The sequence below is a fragment of the Panthera pardus genome, unplaced genomic scaffold (assembly GCF_024362965.1).
Source record: "Panthera pardus isolate Hobbes unplaced genomic scaffold, ASM2436296v1 HiC_scaffold_6, whole genome shotgun sequence".
In the NCBI taxonomy this organism is placed as follows: domain Eukaryota; kingdom Metazoa; phylum Chordata; class Mammalia; order Carnivora; family Felidae; genus Panthera; species Panthera pardus.
This window is the reverse complement of record NW_026526991.1, coordinates 107,760,069-107,767,262: the sequence shown is the minus strand read 5'-3', so window position 1 is coordinate 107,767,262 and position 7,194 is coordinate 107,760,069. Positions and strand designations below refer to the sequence as shown.

The 7,194-nt window shown below is 35.6% G+C and overlaps 1 pseudogene; it reads right to left on the bottom strand.

Annotated features, from left to right (window-relative positions):
* Positions 1 to 881: 881 nt before the first annotated feature.
* On the bottom strand, positions 882 to 1,468 carry LOC109276173 (spliceosome-associated protein CWC15 homolog; annotated as a pseudogene).
* Positions 1,469 to 7,194: the final 5,726 nt, after the last annotated feature.

Below are 7,194 nucleotides of genomic sequence, written 5' to 3'. Positions count from 1 at the left end.
TGATCCTTGTTTCTTTTCCTGCTGGGTTATTATGTATGTTTTGATGTCTTTAGTATTAGTATGCTTTGACTCCTTTATCATTTTTTTTCTTTTTTTTTGTAATTAGTATAGGATTTTTCCTTTTGTTGACCATGAAGCTTTCATAAAATATCTTAAAATTATCCTATTTTTTATTGATAAAAACTTTACTTCAAAAGAATTTGTAAACTTTACACCTTACTCTCCACATTTTAGACTATTGCTTTTACGATTTATATGTGTTTTTTTGTATTGTGTAACTTAATAGATCATTGTAGTTATGACTCTTTTCATTATGTTTTTTTTCCTTTTTTTTTGTTTTTACTTTTGAACTAATTTTAAGTGAGTTACACACCTTATTACAATGTTGTAGAATCTAACCATGTCTATATATTTACCATTACCAGTTTGATTGGTGCTACCTCTTTATGTTTTTATGTTAATTAGTGTTCTTTTACTTCCACTCAAAGAACTCTGTTTAGCACTTATTATAAGGCAGACCTGGTGGCAATAAACTCCTTCAGTTTTTTGTTTTTTTTTTTTTATGGGAAGATTTATCCCTTCTTTTGTTTCTCAAAGACAGCTTCACCAGGTGTAGAACACTTGGGTGAGTTATTTTCTTTTAATGTTTTGGTTATGTCATTCCATTCTTTCTTGATCTGAAAAGATTCTGTTGAGAAATCCACCAATAGTCTTATGACAGTTCTTTTGTATGTAATTTCTCTTTTTTCTCTTGTTGCTCTTCAAATTATTTTTAATTTTTATTTTTTTTACATTTACAGTCTTTAATTGAACACATAAAACTGTACTATTTAATATATTTTTTCAGAACTTTTTGTGAAATTCAGATCACAGTGTATCATTTACAAATACCTTGTCTTTTTTTTTTTTTTTTGATCATCTACAACTTGTGCACAGTTCTTGAAAATAACATCTTCATCCTACCTTATTTTACTTTTGAAGTTGGCCTGAGGCAAGATTAAGGAGAGGGTTTCCATTCAAAATGTTCTCCATATGTATTCTTCCTTCTTCAGGTTTCTGTTCTTGTTCCTCTGTAGACTGCTTTTCAGCTTTCTTCTATAATGTTTTCTAGTTTTGCAAGAAGTACTGCAGAATCATCATTATCACTCTCTTCTTCAAAATCTTCATCTTCATCTTCCTCATCAGTTAGAGAATCATCTGCATCAAGGTTGGTAGCAGGAATCTGGTCTAACTAAGGCTTCTTTGATATTGAGAAGGAGGTGGTATGTTCTTGTATTGGACAATCTCTATTTTTTTTTTCTCTCTCGCAGAAGCTCACTCTCTTTTTCAGCTCTCTCCTGAAGTCATGGTTCCACACTTCTTCAGGGGCATCCTGAATAGTTTGTTTATATTTTCTCCTTGGATGAAAAAGTAGGTCTCTACTTGAATATTGTCTTGAGAGTTGGCTCAAATCACCTCTCCTTTTCATCTCTCACTTCTCACAAGTTGAAGAGTTGGCCTAGCAGTTGCTGCCATGTATTATGCTCCCAGAAACTTCTGTGCCTGTTTTTAACTTTTGACAATTTAATTATAATGTGTCTTTGGGTATCTTTGTTCAAGTGCCACCTATTTGAGGTCTTTTGGGTCTCATCAATCTAGATGACCATGTCACTCCCCATGATTTTAGAAGTTTTCAACTCCTATTGCTTTAAATATATCTTCTTTTACTTTCTCTTTCTTTTCTCCTTCTGAAATTCCTATAATGTGAATATTGTTTCTTTACATTGTGTCTCATAATTCCCATAGGCTTTCTTCACTCTTTAATACTTTCTTTTTTTTTCTCTTCTGATTGGGTAATTTCCAATGTTCTATCCTCAACGGCACTGGCTCTTTATCTTCTGTATGGTCAAGTCTATTTTGAAACTCTGCTGAATTCTTCAGTTCAGCTATTGTATTTTTCAACTATGGGATTCTATATTTGTTTAATGGTTGCTATTTCCTTGTTGAACTTCTCATTTTGTTCATGCATTATTTTCTTAGTTTTTTTTAGTTGTCTATGTTTTCTTATAGTTCACTAGACTTTTTAAAGATTATTATTCTGAATATTTTGTCTGACTTTTCATAGATACCCACTTTTTATGGTCAGGTATGAGCACTTTTAAATTTTCCTTTGGTGGTGTAATATTCCCTTGATTTTTCATAATCTTTAATTCCTTGAATTGGTATCTTCTCATTTGAATAATCAGACTCATCTTCTAGAGTTTACAGGTTTGTTTTGACAGAGAGGCTCTTTACCAGTCAGCTCAGTTTGGATCTCTGGATGTGTCTGCTAGTTATGTCCTTGCACATTTGAGCACAGCTCTCATTATATATATTTGAGTAAGGCATCTGTTTGGGCTCTGATGATAATAAGGGGTGCTGTACCACTAAAAACAATTGGATAGGATTGCTGACTAGCTTTCCCACTAGTGAAGCTGCAGGATGGGCTCCATGTCTGTCTAGATTCTCTGATTAGGCTTACTAGATTGTTGGGATTAGGTACTACATTCAGTAATATATGGGGCTATGAGACAGCTTCCTTGCCCTGGCCAGGAAGTAGGATGTGTCCCAGGGTCTACATGGTTCATTATTTGTGGATGCAAAGCAGGCCAGAGTGTGTACTCTGTTCCCTAGTCAACTGAAGTTATTGGTTTTGCTCTACAAATGAGGAAAGTCATGTGCTGTGCTCTCTCTCTCTCTCTCTCTCTGTTCAAGTGCCACTGTATATATATTGGTTGAACAGCTTCCTATGTGCTCTAGGTAGTCTCTCTGAGTGGACATGCTGATAGCTGTATTCAGTGAAAAACCTGCCTACAGATTAGATTTCTTGCCTGTGTACAGTAAGATAAGCAACTCTAATGCTGACAAAGCTCTTTGCTGTCTCAATTCAAGCTGACCTACACTCCAAATATTCTGGTCAAACAGGACCATTGGCTTTGTTTTGTAAACTATCTGCTCCACATGCCCTTCTCTAGGCTTGAGCACTGCTGGACCACACAACTTACAGCAGTTTTTACCAGCCTTCTGGTTACGAATCTGGAAGACTCTTTTCACAGAAGATGAGGCTAGGTTTCAGTTTCTTTGTCAGAGTTGGAGGGGAAGAAACCCCTCTAGGTCACTCAATTTCCAAAACAGATTCTCCACTTGGGAAGAGCCAGTAGCTACCATCATCACTGTTTATGAATTATTCTACCATGGTGGATTGCCTGCCTCTACATAGTATAAGAACCCACTATGTCCTGTACTGGCTTTCCTCTGGGTGAAATTAACTCTGCCTGACCACATCTTGGTGGAAATGTTACTGGGTGGTCCAGCTTCCAGGAGTTGTTGTCACCTCTTTTGGTCTGTGAGGTCAGAAGACACTGTCACAGCAAGTGAGTTCTGTGACTAATAAAAGGCATCCAAATTGGCAAGAAGGGAGTCAAACTTTCACTCTTCACAGACAACATGATACTCTATGTAGAAAACTCAAAAGACTCCACCAAAAACTGCTAGAACTGATCCATGAATTCAGCAGGGTCACAAGATATAAAATCAATGTACAGAAATAAGTTACATTTCTATATACCAATAATGAAGCAGCAGAAGGAGTAATCAAGGAATCAATCCCATTTAACACTGCACCAAAACCATAAAATACCTAGGGATAAACCTAACCAAAGAGATGAAAAATCTGTATACTGAAAACTATAGAAAGCTTATGAAAGAAATTTAAGAAGACATTTAAAAAATGGAAAACATTCCATGTTCACGGATTGGAAGAACAAATTGTTAAAATGTCAACACTTCACAAAGCAATCAACATATTCAATGTAATCCCTATCAAAAAAACACCAGCAGTCTTCACAGAGCTAGAACAATCCTAAAATTTGTATGGAACCAGAAAAGACCCCGAATAGCCAAAGCAATCATGAAAAAGAAAACCAAAGCTGTAAACATCACAATTCTGGGCTTCAAGCTTCATTAAAAAGCTGTAAACATCAAGACATTATGGTACTGGCACAAAAACAGACACATAGATCTGTGGAACAGAATAGAGTACCTAGAAGTGGACGCACAAATATATGACCAACTAATGTTTGAAAAAGCAGTAAAGAATACCAAATGGAAAAAAAGACATTCTCCTTAACAAATGGTATTGGGAAAACTGAACAGCAACATGCAGAAGAATGAACCTGGACCACTTTTTTACACCATACGCAAAAATAAACTCAAAATGGATGAAAGACGTAAATGTAAGATAGCAAGCCATCAAAATCCTAGAGGGGAAAACAGGCAACAACCTCTTTGATCTCAGGCATGGCAACTTCTTACTTGATGTGTCTCTGGAGGCAAGGGAAACAAAAGTAAAAATGAACTATTGGGACCTCATCAAGATAAAAAGCTTCTTCACAGTGAAGGAAACAATCAGCAAAACTAAAAGGCAACTGATTGAAGGGAGGGGATATTTGCAAATGAAATATCAAATAAAGAGTTAGTATCCAAAATCTATTAAGAACTTATCAAACTCAACACCCCAAAAAACAAATAATCCAGTGAAGAAATGGGCAAAAGAATAGACATCTTTTCAAAGAAGATATCCAGATGGCTGATAGACACATGAAAAGATGCTCAATATCACTTATCATCAAGGAAATACAAATCAAAACCACAATGAGATACCACCTCACCCCTGTCCGAATGGCTAAAATTAACAACTCAGGCAACAATAGATGTTGGTAAGGATATGGAGAAAAAGGAACACTTTTGCCCTGCTGGTGGAAATGAAAACTGGTGCAGCCACTCTGGAAAACAGTATGGAGGTCTCTCAAAAAATTAAAAATAGAACTACCCTATGACCCAGCAATTGTACTACTAGGTAATTATCCAAAGGATACGGGAGTGCTGTTTCAAAGGGACACATGCACCCCAATGTTTATAACAGCACTATCAACAATAGCCAAAATGTAGACAGCCCAAATATCCATCTATTAATGAATGGATAAAGAAGATATGGTATATATATACAATGGAATATTAGTGAAAAAAAAGAATGAATTTTGCCATTTGCAACAACATGGATGGAACTAGAATGTATTATGCTAAGTGAAATAAGTCAGTCAGAGAAAGACAAATATCATATGGCTTCACTCATATGTGGAACTTAAAATAAAAAACAGATGAGCATAATGGAGGGCAAGAAAATATAAACACAGGGAGGAAGACAAACCGTAAGAGACTGTTAAATACAAAGAAGAAACTGAGGGTTGCTGGAGGGGTTTGGGTGAGAGATGGGTTAAATGGACAAGGGGAATTAAGTAGGACACTTGTTGGGATGAGCACTGGATGTTATATGTAAGTGATGAATCACTGAATTCTATTCCTGAAACCATTATTACACTATGTGTTAACTAATTTGGATGTAATTTTTTTAAAAAATTAAAAAATTTAAAAAAAAATCCACTCTGGTAGATCTGCACTCTGCCAAGTTTTCTGGTCAGAATGTGCCCCTGACTTTGTTCTCCAGATTAATAAAACCACTAGTTGGGATTACTATTTGGGCACTGCAGGTATGAACTCAGGTTACCAAGATCCACATCCTAGTTGTTTCAATTCCACTCCCCCTTCTCTGTCACAGTCAAATTCTCAGTGGTTGTGAGGTTTCCCTACAATCACTTTGGAGCTAGAGCAGAATAGGGACCCCCACAAAGTGACCCCATTGCCGGAGCATCAGGGAAATTGTCTCCTCTTTATTCTCTTTTCCCACTGTAAAAACAAGATTCAGGGGATACTTCTTGATATAGTGGTTCACTGTCCTGGAGAGAGGCATTGTGGTCAATGTGTAGTTGCTTCTGTTAACATCTAAAGCAGTCTATATTGAGGGAGGGTGCCTCAGCCTCAACCCCATGATCCACAATTTTCTCAGTGTTGTTTTGTCTTGAATAGTTGTTAGTTGTTCCTCTTATGAGGGGGAGAACTTTCAGGAACGATCTTTTTCATTATATTGTTAATATCCATAAAATACTCTTTGAATGACAAGTTTAGTATTTTTAAAACTATATTTGTACCTACTAATTATATTTAAAAAGTCAAGGTTTCAAGAAAATAGTTTGGGAAACTTGAGACCAGGTAAGGTAAAAGGAAGCAAAGGGAAAAAATATACACCACTACAGAAATTCTTATGCAAGTCATAGTACTAACACCTGGGCTCAACAATACTATTTCATTTATTATAGAATATTTATAATTACTTTATAATAATTATTGTTTATTATAATTAATTTGTTATAAAATTATTGAATAATCTTCCTCTCTCCACCTTGCCAGTATAACAACAAGGCTACAGTATAGTCAGTGGATTATAGCTGGAAGAACAATAAGATGCAAACTGTTTCTGAGTAAGCATATTTAGGGTATCTTAAGGACAAGAGGAGAGACAAAATGGACACAAGAATTTGAAGCCTCTTGTATCCACAGCCTCAGCAAATACTAAGTGCAACCCAACTCCCAGCCAAATTAATATTTATCTTTACGCTAAGTACCTATATACCTTTATGCTAAATACCTATGTATTACCAAATACAAAATGTCTGGATGTTGACAACAACAACAAAATTATAAGACATGCCCACAGTCAAGAAAAAACGCATTCTGAATAGATAAATTAATCATCAGAACCAGACTCCAAACTCAGATATGACACAGATGTTAGAATTATCAGACAGCACATTTAAAATATAATAATAAAATGTCTTAAGTCTATAATGAAAAAAGAAAACGTGTGTGTGTGTGTGCGTGTGTATAATGAAAGCATAGAGATGGAAACTCTAAGAATAAATTAAAAATTTTAACAATTAAGGGCGCCTGGGTGGCTAAATTGGTTTAGTCAACTCTTGACTTCAGCTGAGGTCATCTCACGGTTCCGTGAGTTTGAGCCCCACATGGGCTCTGTGCTGACTGCATGGATCCTGCTTGAGATTCTCCCTCTTTCTCTGTCCCTTCCCTGTTTGTATTCTCTCTGCCTCTATCAAAATAAATGAATAAACTTTAAAACAATATATGAAAACTTATACACAAAAATTTAAAAAATAATATGTTGATGGGTTTGTCAGTAGGCTATACACAGCCAAAGCAATAATAAGTGTTCTTGAAGAAAGATCAATAGAAACTTCCCAAACTGAAATCCAAACAGAAAGT